The sequence below is a fragment of the Pantherophis guttatus genome, chromosome 6 (assembly GCF_059756535.1).
Source record: "Pantherophis guttatus breed Tessera chromosome 6, ASM5975653v1, whole genome shotgun sequence".
In the NCBI taxonomy this organism is placed as follows: Eukaryota; Metazoa; Chordata; class Lepidosauria; order Squamata; family Colubridae; genus Pantherophis; species Pantherophis guttatus.
Genome location: NC_142068.1, coordinates 51,277,029 through 51,289,833, shown reverse-complemented (window position 1 = coordinate 51,289,833; position 12,805 = coordinate 51,277,029). Strand labels below are relative to the sequence as shown.

The 12,805-nt window shown below is 42.5% G+C and overlaps 1 protein-coding gene across 4 annotated transcripts in view; it reads right to left on the bottom strand.

Annotated features, from left to right (window-relative positions):
• MXI1 (MAX interactor 1, dimerization protein) overlaps positions 1–12,805 on the bottom strand; it is a 73,421-nt gene that overhangs the window by 26,375 nt on the left and 34,241 nt on the right. The gene's annotated exons all lie outside the window — the stretch shown is intronic.

Genomic DNA, 12,805 nt, shown 5'->3' with positions numbered 1-12,805 from the left:
AGATCTTACCTTTATCAAGAAAGTGGGGGGAACATCCTTGACGGGTGGGGGGAAACAACCTTTTCTGTTCAAATCAATCCTTAAACTAGAAGCAATGCATTTTTATTTACATACAGAGAGAAAAATATTGTATAGCCACTGCATAACAAAATCAGCTCCCTTCCTGTCCCCATACAAAAATATGTTCAAGAAATAGTAAGTTTTACAAATGGCTAGTTAAATTTCACACACACACACAAAATGCACAGGGTAGGAAAGTACTTTTAAAAGAACTTACAGCTGCTGTAAGCAGCCAAGCCAATTCAAGAGAATATTTTAAGACTATAACATCATCTGCTTAAAATCTGCACGTTTACAGAGATTGCAAAAACATATCTGGGGGCTCCCTTTCACAATATGCTTATCTTGTAAAGCCATCGTGTATGAGTTGAATAAGGTTTGCTTCTCTAACCCAAAAGACAACTTCTCCCTCCCCCACAACCATCCTTTCACTGGCTGCTGCTGCTTTAATGCTGTTTCCTATTGGGCAAACTGCTCTCTAGCAGAAAAAGGACAAAAAGATTTTGCTAAGTAATAAAAACCAGAAATGGAAAGCCAGAGAACTGCTGGGGATGGAGGGAGCCTGTATTTTCTTGCTGTAGAATGTCATGAGTGCTGCAAACTGAGCTGTGCACAGTGAAAGAATTGGGGCATTTGCCAATTTTTTGCATTCTTTCAGAAATGTGGTTCCTTTGAATCAGTCTTAACTCCTGGCAACTGTCTGGACAAGTCCCTGCAGTTCTCTTGGCAAGGTTTTCTAGAAGTAGTTTGCCACTGCCTGCTTCCTAGGACTGAGAAAAAGTGACTGGCCCAAGGTCATCCAGTTGGCTTTGTGCCTAAAGCAGAACTAGAACTAATGGTCTCCCGGGTTCTAGCCTGGTGCCTTAACCACCACACCAAACTGGCTTGAATGATACCATGATCTGAATTCACACACAGCAAGGTCAATAATAGACCTGAGAGATAACAGTAATAGAGTTGGAAGGGACCTTGGAGGTCATCTAGTCCAACCCCCTGCTCACGCAGAAGACCTATACTAGGGATTCGAACCGCCGAACTGCTGACCTTTCTGATCGACAAGTTCAGCATCTTAACCACTGAGCCACCTAGCCAGGCATAATTAATGCTTACTGTTTGGAGCTTTTTTGCAACTTTATGCCAAAGCAAGGAAGGAAAGACCATTCAAGAAATGGAAAGGCAAATTTTTTTTTAAAAAATCTTGGTGCACAGTATAGGGAACAAAACCAGAATAATTAATGCGGTTTGCAAAAGTGTTGCAGAACACATATGTGTACATTTATCAACCAATCCCCTGAACATGTATTTCTACACATGCTATGTTCTCAATGTTTCACAGAAATATGTCCCACGTAGGATACACCGCTTCAGACAGCTGGCTGAGATAGCAAGACGCTTCCACTTTAGTGCATTGTAGTGGTATATGCATAGGCCTACTTATACTATATAGCTTGACTCACTTATTAAAGCTGCATGTACCTCAGATAATTTCTATGAAGTGACTGCTCTCTTTTATGGATTACTGCAATATAGATTATGCAGGCTGACTTAATGGATGAAAACAACTGATGTAACCTTGTCTTATAAAAAGGACCAGATTATCCTTTTTTATATAGGAAAAGGCTTTCCAGTGTTCCAGTGCAGTGGTGATAAAATCAGTATATGGCCAAAAAAAAAAAAAAAACCTTTTTACATAGATGTACAGTATATATAAGATATTTTTCTGAATTCTTTGCCCATCTAATATATGGTGTTCTAAAGTTTGGAAAGACATTTTTGGATACTGCAGTGACATTGCTATTAACAAAGTATTTTTTTTTCCTTTAAAAAGATATACAATAAAAGTCTTACTTAAAATTGTCTAGTTAGACCTGTAGGGAACTTTTTCTTTTTAAATACAACACAACCTATAAATGAAGATTTTAAAAATCCACTGAATTTGCCATAAATTTCCATCAACATGTTCTTTTATAGATGTCTATTTTTGGCTCAAACTTTCTCTCTCTCCCTGCCCCCACTAACTTTAAGGCTTTCTGCTCAGAAGCATGGGGGGAGGGTTCTAATTCATCAAAATTATACTTTTTTAGTTTAGTTTCAACCAATATGGTTATTTATGCAAACCGATATCATGATTCTTTCAGCTAACAAAACTTAAGAACAGGTCGAGGGAACAGATCTGCTATACAATTCCTAAAAGGGGCTTGTGACCCAGAATATCCTAAGGGACAAATTGTTCTTCAGATCTGCTTTAAGGGAACAAAGTTGTTTGCCTTGGGAAGGGCTTCATGTTTGCAATCATTTCCCGAGAACACTGTTTTGGACTTTCTCATCATTTAGCCAGAATGCAGCCAGCAGTTTTCACAAAAACTTCTTTAGAGTAGGATTATTTCATTAGGTTTTGATTCTATGCAATTGTTTCCCAGCAATTCACTTTTACAAATATGGAATAGGCTTGTACATTATTAAGTCACAATATCAATGGCTAACAAAATAACCAGAGGGACTCGGTTTGCGTAACATGCTAAACAAACCAAACATAATGTGAACTTGTTTTAAACCACATCGTGGTTTATTGCCTTATGTAAATCTGGCATTTTACAAAGCTAACTATACGTGGTTGCCCTTGAACACCATCCAGAAGTTACAATTTGGTTTGACCATGTTATACCTTTGTTGAGCAAGCTGCATTGGCTCCCAATTTCCTGACTCGCTGCTCCGACAATCCTACTAATGGGTTCCTTCAGTTGTGATTGGTTGTACTGAGTGCTCATAATATTTTCCTCTGCACTCCTTGTCCTGCCCACTCTGCCTGCTCCTGTCAGTCTTTTTCACTCAGTGGATTGGATCGCCCAGCTGAGAGGCGCGTCTTCTATTTCTTGCCTTTGCTGTGCTGCAGGTGGCGGAGCTGGTTTCCCGGCGTGCCAATATAACCGCCCCCACCCTCGCAGCTTCTCCTGGGTATTTTAGCGGCTCCAGGGTCCCTGCCCGTTAGAGACATACCCTGATGTTGGGAGACAGCTTCGCGGTGGTTGAGGCTTCCTGCCATTTTGCTTTGACAGCCTAAATAGGTTTCGGGTGAGCAAGGACAGTAATTGCTTCCTTTGGACTGGCCGATTGCCTTCGTATTGGTTTTACCAGCCCTTTTAAGTGGCGCTTGCGACTCCGCTGGAGCGGTTGTCATTCTGCCGCCATTTCCTGCCGCCCCTTTCTCCTGGTAGCCATTTTGACACGGAGATTTCTCTTGACAGATTGAGAGTGCAATGAAGCGTGGCGTTGTTGACTGTGTTCCTGCAGCCATCTGTCTCCCTGACTTCTATTGCTGGGCCGAAATCTGCTTACCTAAAGGGAAGTGTGTTGTTATATTTCTATTTCGCCATTTTAAAATATAATTTTTTTTAAAAAATGGCAGACTCTCCTCTGTCATCTGATATTGAGCAGGATGTCTCCCCGGCCAGGGCCCCATCCCCCAAACCCGCTGGGAAAAGAAAGGCTAAGACCAAGGGTGTACCCAAGGCAGGTTCCAAATCTGCACAGCATGTTGGGACAATGGACAAAGATGCCATGAGACGCCATAACGCCTTGGAAAGGCAGTTTAACAAGGCTAAGACTGCTAACCAAACTGCTGGTCTTCCTGCCTTACTTGTTGAGGACAATGCGGACCAGCCACCTGCCCCTCCTGTATCTAACCCTCAAGAGCCTAATATTCTTGCTTGGCGACAGGGGGATATTATACTTGTCCCTCAGGGCCATGATCTAGGCTGTATTCAAAGGGACAATATACTTCAGGGTTCTGTGCCTCTGCAAGTCCCAAATAGTGCTCCACAGATCTTAATGGCTCCCGCTGTGGCGGACTTAAAAGATGGGGGGGCCCTTAGTTCTGCTCAGATACTGGACCTTCAATCCATTTTGTCCCAGGCATTTGCCAGTATTTTCCAGACCGGGCTACAACAACAGGCCCTCTTAACCACTTCAGGGGGTACATCCAGTACGCTTCCTGCTGCACCCAGGGTTCAGCCCTCCTCAAGTCATTCATACAACCTGTCTGAGGGTTCTGTTCAAGACAGGGATTGTTTCGAAGACTTTGAACTGTCTGAAGATGAGGAGGATATGCCAGATAAACCGGCCTTTCCTGGGCTTTTCAGACCTGCCCTCTTTAAATCACTCTTGCATAAGGCAAAGGTGGCTACCAATATGGGCAAAATTCTTGACCCTGCTTCATCGTCGCAGGATCAGCCCAACCCTAATGAGTCCTTATTCAAGTTGCCTCAACCTGACATTGACTTTGACCGTGCCCAGTTTTATGATTCAACGGCCATGGGAATGCCCTGGGTCTCTTTCTGGACCAACCGGACATGACAAAAGGATGTATTGCGCTGCCCCAGAACTAGACACTTGATTGCAATTGCCTTCTGTGGATGAGCCTGTCTCTGGCCTCATTTCTCCTTCGGTTCTTGCAGGGGATGTAGGAGATGGTCTTAAGATGGAGGATAAAAGAGCAGAGATGTTTTTTAGGAAAACTCACCAGGCGGCTGCCTGGGCCATCCAGGCCACCACTTCTGCCTCGTTTTTTAATAGGGCGTTGCTTATCTGGCTTCGCCAGCTTCGAGACAGGTTGCCTCCAGAAGAGGCCTATATTCATCAGGATGTGACTAAGTTGATAGCTGCTGCCGAATATTTGGCTGATGCCTCCTTAGACGCTGCTAAGTTTGCATCCAGAGCCCTTGCCTCCACGGTGGTTTCTTGTCGCCTTCTATGGCTTCGTCATTGGAGGGCCGACTTGCAGTCCAAATGGAGGCTTACTGTGGCCCCTTATAAAGGATCGGCTCTTTTTGGACTGGTTCTGGAGCCAGTTTTGGTGGAAGGTCGTGATAAAAGAAAAGTACTATCTACATCGTATAGATGACCGGATCGCAGATACGCTCCTAATACCCGGCTGCCATTTTGTGTTGACCCAGGACCCAGCGGGTCCTATTTTCAAAGATCGTCCGCCCAGGGCCGGTACTTGTCATCTGATCGTTCCTTCTTTTGAGACCGGGGAAGACGCCAACCCGGCTTTAAGTGACCATTCGGTCACTCCGGATTCCACTCCTTCCGTCGGGGCAAGTGACTCACCATCCCCTCTTTCTATTGGCGGAAGGTTCCAGTTATTTTACCACCAGTGGGACAACGCTTCTACAGACGCATGGCTTCTCCGCACTATCCCCACCGGCTTACTCTGGAATTCACCTCCACCCCTCCGAACCGATTCATTCAGTGCCCCTTGTCAGGCTCCCCTCAGATGTGTCATCTCATGGATCTAGAAATCCAACACCTGTTGGACGTAAAGGCCATCGAGCCGGTTCTGGAAGATCAGGTACGGACCGGATTTTATTCAATATTGTTTCTTGTTCCCAAGAGTTCGGGGGGTTGGAGAGGAATTCTGAAACTCAAACAACTCAACCTTCACGTGCTGTATCGGCGTTTCAAAATGCATTCGCTCCACTCCATTTTCGGCTGCATCTGGCGTGGGGATCTCATGCAATCAATCAACATCAAAGAAGCCTATCTCCACGTGCCGATACACCCATTTCACAGATGCTTCCTCCGCTTCGCTTACAACAAAGCGATTTTACAATTTTCAATACAAGGCCATGCCGTTTGGACTATCGTCGGTGCCATGGACGTTCACAAAGATTCTGGCGGCCTTGGCAGCTTCGTTACAGGAGCGCTCCGTCTGCATAGTTTGTTACCTGGACAATATTCTGCTTCTATAGGCCTCCCTGCCCAAGGCACATCGGGACAGACAGACAGTACTTCATGTCTTGCAGAGTCACGGTTTCGTTCTCAATCTAGACAAGAGCCATCTTTCTCCAACAACAAACATTCTGCACCTGGGGGCCATAATAGATTCTTTTCACGGCCATGTTTTTCTCTTTCCGGACCGCCAATCCAGTATCAGGGACCTTGTAAACCAAGTTCTATCAAAGACCTCTGTTCCGGTTCTATTGTTATCCCAACTTTTGGGAATTCATCTCTTGCATACAGATTGTGCCGTGGGCATGCCGCCACTCCCGCCAACTGCAGTGGTTCTTGCTCCCTTTTCAACGGACAGGACGAGCAGAGGCAATTACCAAAGTTGTAGTTCCTCGTCGGGTGCGGGAGTCCCTTCGCTGGTGGGTCTCCCCAGCTCTTCAATCCGGGACTCTTTTTCTCGAGCCTCAGCGAGTCACAATTACCATGGATGCCAGCCTATATAGCTGGGGCACCCACCTGGATTTGCTTCTTGCACAAGGAACTTGGTCACCTCTGGAAAGACAACACAGTATCAACTGGTTGGAACTCCGTGCAGTGAGGTTGGCATTGAGTCACTTTCTTTCTCAGATTTGGAACAAACATATCCTCATTCTAACAGACAATATGGCCACAAAGGCCCATCTCAATCGACAAGGAGGCACGAGCTCCAAGGAGATGATGGCGGAGACGGAGAGATTGATGGGTGGAACAGAATATCCTCTCCCTAAAAGCGGAGCACATTTCAGGCAAGTCCAATCTCCAAGCAGACTACCTCAGCAGGGGTCGCTTGGACCCGTCAGAGTGGCGCCTGAGTCCCCAACCATTTCAAGACATTTCAGTCAGATTCGGGACACCAACCATCGATCTATTTGCGACATTGCAAAACGCGCATCTTCCTCGATACTTCACCCGCTTTCCTTTGCCAGGTGCAGAAGGGCATGACACTCTCTGCTCCCAGTGGCCCATAGGTCTCCTCTACGCATTTCCCCCGATTCCAGTCATTCCGAGATTGATCAGGAAGGTGCTTCTAGAACAGGCAGACCTTCTACTGATGGCGCCTCATTGGCCACGGAGAGCGTGGTTCGCCGACTTGATGGACTTATCTGTGGAGACCCCATGGCACATTCCTCACGACCGAATGTCCCTGAGCCAAGGCGTCGTTCTTCACCCAGATCCAGACTGGCTCCAGTTGACCGTCTGGCGCTTGAAAGGATCATCTTAAGGATAACATTCCATCTGAAGTCATCTCTACCATTCAAGTGGCCAGGCGGTCCTCCACTGTTCGCATTTACAATGTTTCCTGGAGAATATTTGCACGCTGGTGCGTTTCTAACCATGTCGATCCGACCTCGGCTTCTGTCTCTGACGTCCTCCAATTTCTGCAGATGGGGTTCGACAAGGGGTTATTCCCACCAACTCTTTGGCGCCAATTTGCGGCTTTAGCTACAGTATTGTCTACAGATGGTCAACAATCTCTGTCTCATGATCGACGGATTCGTTCCTTTTTGCACGGGGCCGCAAATTTACGACCACCTGTGATACATCATTATCCTACTTGGGACCTTACCATCGTCTTGCAAGCCCTCACATCCATTCCTTTTGAACCATTGGGATCGGCTTCCTTGTGCTACTTGTCCTTAAAGGTGGCATTTCTGTTAGCGGTGACATCAGCCCGTAGAGTTTCCGAGATCGTAGCACTCTCTATTCGACAGGAACTTTGTATTTTCTTCCCCGATTGTGTGGTTCTTCGACTCAATCTGGCGTTTATGCCTAAAATTAATTCTAGATTTCACTGGACTCAAGAAATTGTACTTCCAAATTTTTGCCCAGACCCTCATCATCCGCTGGAAAAGAAATGGCATACTCTAGACGTCCGCAGGGCACTCCGGCGTTATATCAGACGTACCCCATCCTTTTGGAAGACGGAGGCTTTGCTGGTTTCCTTTTTGCCATCATCCATAGGACAGAAAGTTTCTTCTGCCACTGTGGGTCGATGGCTTAAGGCCTGTATCTCTAAAGCTTATGAGTTACAAGGGGGTTCTATTCCGGGTGGCATCTTACCACACTCAACAAGGAGCACGGCCACCTCCGCAGCCTGAGCTACACAGGCTTCTATAGATGAAATTTGCCGGGCGGCTACCTGGTCTTCCTTTTCTTCCTTTGTTCGTCATTATCATTTAGATATGTCTGCTTCTGCCAATGCTTCTTTTGGCAGACGTGTATTACAATCCGTAATTTCTCCCCCTGTCCAGGGGATGGCTGCAGTTCCCTCCCAGAATTCATGAGCTTGGGCATGTCCCATTAGTAGGATTGTCGGAGCAGCAAGTCAGGAAAATGGATGTTGTCCTACCTGAACGTCCCTTTTATGCTCGCTGCGACGACAATCCGGCCCGCCCGTCAGCTAGCCATCCCCTGCCATGGGGGGGGGTCCTTTTTTCTTCTCTGCAGGATGTCGGTATAATGGACTGTGGTTTGCTAACATTCTGCTTCGATTTGGTGAGGCTTTGTGAAAAAGACTGACAGGAGCAGGCAGAGTGGGCGGGACAAGGACTGCAGAGGAAAATATTATGAGCACTCAGTACAACCAATCACAACTGAAGGAACCCATTAGTAGGATTGTCGTTGCAGCGAGCATAAAAGGGACGTTCAGGTAGGACAACGTCCAGTTTCTTTTCCAGGTTGCATTTCAAGGTGATAGTTATTAACTTTAAAGCAGGGGTGAAATCCATTTATCCCAGTTTGCAAATGGGAGGCCGTGTGCAACACCTGTGCGCATGACCTTCTGCGCATGCAAAAAGCATAAAAAACTGGACGTGATGATGTCTGGGCGGGTGGGCAGAGCCTCCCGCTGCCGCCGGTTCATCCGAGCTGGATAGAACCGGCTACCTTTCACCACTGCTTTAAAGCCCTATATAGCATAGGTTACTTGTGGGACTGAGGACATTTGCCCATTTCCACCATATCAAGTAGACTAGATATGCACAGGTCCCTTCCAATGCTCTCATCTAGTGAGACTTAGGAAGTACATCTTTTCCAATGAAGCCCCTGCCATGTAGAACCCCTTCCCCTTGAGATACAGGAGCATGCTACCATCCTTTTAATCTTCCAGAAGGTTACAAAGAGATGATTGTTCCCCAGGCTGAACACTGAAGATAGTAGCGTCAGCTGCAGTAGAGAAGAAGGGTTGTGATATATTTTTGTTTGTATTGGTTTTATAGTGGTTTTGGTTTTGTAGTGTTATTTTGCTTCTTCAAGTGGCCATATGTGATATAATGTTTATTATATGTATGGATTTTATTCTCCTACTTTTCAGACACAGGCAGTTTATGTTCCACTTTTTTTCCTAAATCAATTAAGGTGTTATCTCTGGTTTCTACTTGTTTAAGCTTTAAAATAAGTTTGAAAACATATGAGGATGAAAGGTACTGACTGGCCAAAGGTTACATGATAAATTTCATTTGAAATGTTTTCTTCCTAGTCTAACTTTCTGACGGAAGGCAAAATTACTCTATGAATACACCCAATTCATATTAAGTTCTCCCACTTATAATTCAACTCTGGTCAGGAGTATTTTGTTGAGTTGTAATAGATGAACCATTCCTAGCTTTGCCAGGCTTGACTTTTGGGCCTACATCTTACAATATAAGCTTATCAAATTTAACACCGGACTTCATCTTAAAAAGTATTTTTCATGATGAAGGAAGTTATATTTCACTTGGATTATCACAATGTTTTCTACACAGCAACACTTTTAAAATCTCTATAATTTCAGATAGGTTACAATGTTTTAGCCAAAGTACTGATCGAGGCCAATTATAAAGAATATACAATATGATGTTTGGCTACCCACATCTAGATATTCTTTAAAAAATCCTTCTTATGATACATAAAACCCAGTATGATTTGGAATCAAACTCCTTCCTACACATCTATCAAGCACTGAAGAAGTCATCTGCCTAAAAGTCTGTAGAGATTCTCAGTCATCCAGGTCATGGTTGTCCCAAAGGTGCTTTTTCAGGAGGCAACTGGACTTTCTTGTTTTTTTTTTGAAGATGTTTCGTTTCTCATCCAAGAAGCTTCTTCAGCTCTGACAGGATAGTCCTTCCATTGCCCACTGACCTGTCAGAGCTGAAGAAGCTTGTTGGATAAGAAGTGAAACGTCTTCAAAGAAAAAAATGAGAAAGTCCCATTGCGTCCTGAAAAAGCATCTTTGGGAAAGTCATCTGTCTGCCTAAGTACCTTCTAAGGAGGAAGGTACTTACTCACATCTGCTATATTTACAAAGTGTTTTTAAAAGGGTTTTCAGAAGCTCTATCCACACTTTGGATCTCTTATATATAAGATACATTTTGTAGCATTATTTTGTTTAGAACTTTTATATAACCAGCTCTCAATCAAGAATTAAAACAACATGAAAACCACAGAAAACTATTACAACCATGAACATTAGAAACAGAAGATAAAGCCTTTTCCAAATGAAGTTCAAATCTTAGTGTTTAAAGAACACTAGTTCTTTAGTTGTTTGGAAATTATATTTCCATTGTCTTCTGGATTGTTTTTACACCTTTTATATTTTCTGGTGAAGTCCTATCGAAGAACTAACCAGATCCAACGCTATTTAACTTTCTTATATCAGTTATGGTTAGCCAGATTCTACCTAATTCAAAAAAGAATACAGACTCTGCCTAAAAATTTCTACCTGAAGAAACACTTTTACTTAAAGAGGTAAGAAAAATATCTCAAAGAAGCAAAAATTCAGATTGAATAAGTTATCAGAATACATTCTGAATCAACAGGAGAGAAAGCTCTAATAATATAACAAGCTTTTATAGATAACCTTTCTCAAGAACAGTTTTGATTTCCTCCATTTCCTTCCTTAGACTGACTCAAAATAGCTTCTATTAAAACCTTTTCCTTTTGTGAACAAAAGTAACAGGACTATCTTCAAAAATTTACATTCTTCATTCACTACCACCTCAGCAAAACATCCTTATACACTATGCTTAAGCTTTGGAGAGATGGTAGAAATATCCAAATACTTAAGTATGAAAGGTAAGATCCAAACATGAAAACACAAAAGTGGCATGAAATTTAGCATCCCCATAAATTTCCAGGTTTTCAAATATTTCCAGGCCTTAGCAAATACACATCAACCAATAGCATGAACTTATAAAATAAACATCCATACAAATATTTTATATTATCCAGTGTTATATTCAATAAAAGAAATAGAATGCACACACAAATCCTATTTGGGCAAGGTTTTGTCACTTTTATAGCATTTTGTAAAAGAAATCTGTTACATTGTGTAGGATCCCCAAATTAGAATCTTAGTAAGAATTGCCCCTGACTGAAAGGAGAAAGACAACCAGAGACAAGTTTTTCTCAATCTAAGGCTCTCCAGGTAGGTTGAGTTAAAACTTGGTAGGAACCATGCAAGGATTTTTTAAAAAAATATATTTTTTTAATCCTGTATTTATTAAAAGCTACTGCAGTTAGCAACAAAAGGCTGCATTTAGGACTTGTTTGCTACCTGTAAAATCCAAGGCCTCTCACTGATGGCAGTCAAGAAGTTGGGGGTAGGATGTAAATTGTTCATGAGAAGGACTTGGCAAAGTCACCCAAGAATCTTCAATCTCTCAGGGATAGAAAGTTTCAGAAAAATGCCAAGGTTTTTTTCCCTTACTCTAGATAAGAGAAAGTCAGAGAGTTTTTTCCAAGGGATGAGAAGGATGTTCTTTCTTGTTCTGCCTTTTCACCAGGAAAAGTGCTAATCTTTTAGCTCCATCATTCTGTTGACAGAATATGGTTAATTTACAGATGTCCTAACAATAAGGCTTATATTCAGCATCATTTTGACTGTGTTAAAATAATCAAATACAAGTGCAGAATGTAGCCTCCTTAAAATTGCAAATAAGTTAACCTGGAAATTTCTGAATGGGAGAATACAGTATATTCATATTGCTTGGAGGCACTGAACTTCTGCAGTATGAAAGTAAAACTCCCCTGAATATTAAGGCCTTACTATTAATCTATAATTCCCAGTTACCAAATAGCTGGCTCACTGCACTTTTTACCTTGCCATAGGCAATGACAAAATTCATCTTGTGAGGAAAAAGAATAAAAAATGCATTGTCAACATTTTTTTTTTTTACAAAAAGTTTACATATTTCCCCCCCCTTCCCTACCTCAACCTCCCCCCTCCCCCCTCCCCTTCCCAGAACAAATTACAGGGTATAAACTTCAACAATCATAATCAATCCTAATCTAAACAATTATGACATTTCACATCTCTTGTTTCTTCAATTCCCTAATTACCCGCCTAGCTTTATTACTTAAAGACACACTAAATATCTATATAATCATTCATAACCTATCTGCAATTTCTTATTCCGATATTTATTTTGAATATAATCTATCCACCTTCTCCAGTCTCTTAAATATCTTTCATTTGAATGATCCTTCAGGTACGCCGAGATTTTTGCCATTTCCGCTAGATTTATAACTTTCATTGTCCACTCTTGGATTGTAGGTAAACCTTGCTTCTTCCAATATTGTGCCACCAACAGTCTTGCTTCAGTTATTAAATTCAAAATCAATTTAGTCTCTATAACTGTACAATCCGTAACTATACCCAAAAGAAACAGCTGTGGTGTAAATTTCAACCTCTTTTTAAGAATATTTTGTAAAATCCACCAGATTTTAATCCAAAACGCTTTAACCTTTTTACATGTCCACCAAATGTGAAAATAAGTAGCATCCTCACAATTACATCTCCAACATTTTGGTTGTACATTCGGATACATACGAGATAACTTTTTTGGATCTAGATGCCATCTATAAAACATTTTATAAAAGTTCTCCCTTAAATTTTGCGCTTTGGTAAATTTCACATTTGTTACCCATATTTTCTCCCACGTTTCCATCATTATTGGCTGTTCAAAATTCTGCGCCCATTTTATCATACAGTCCTTAA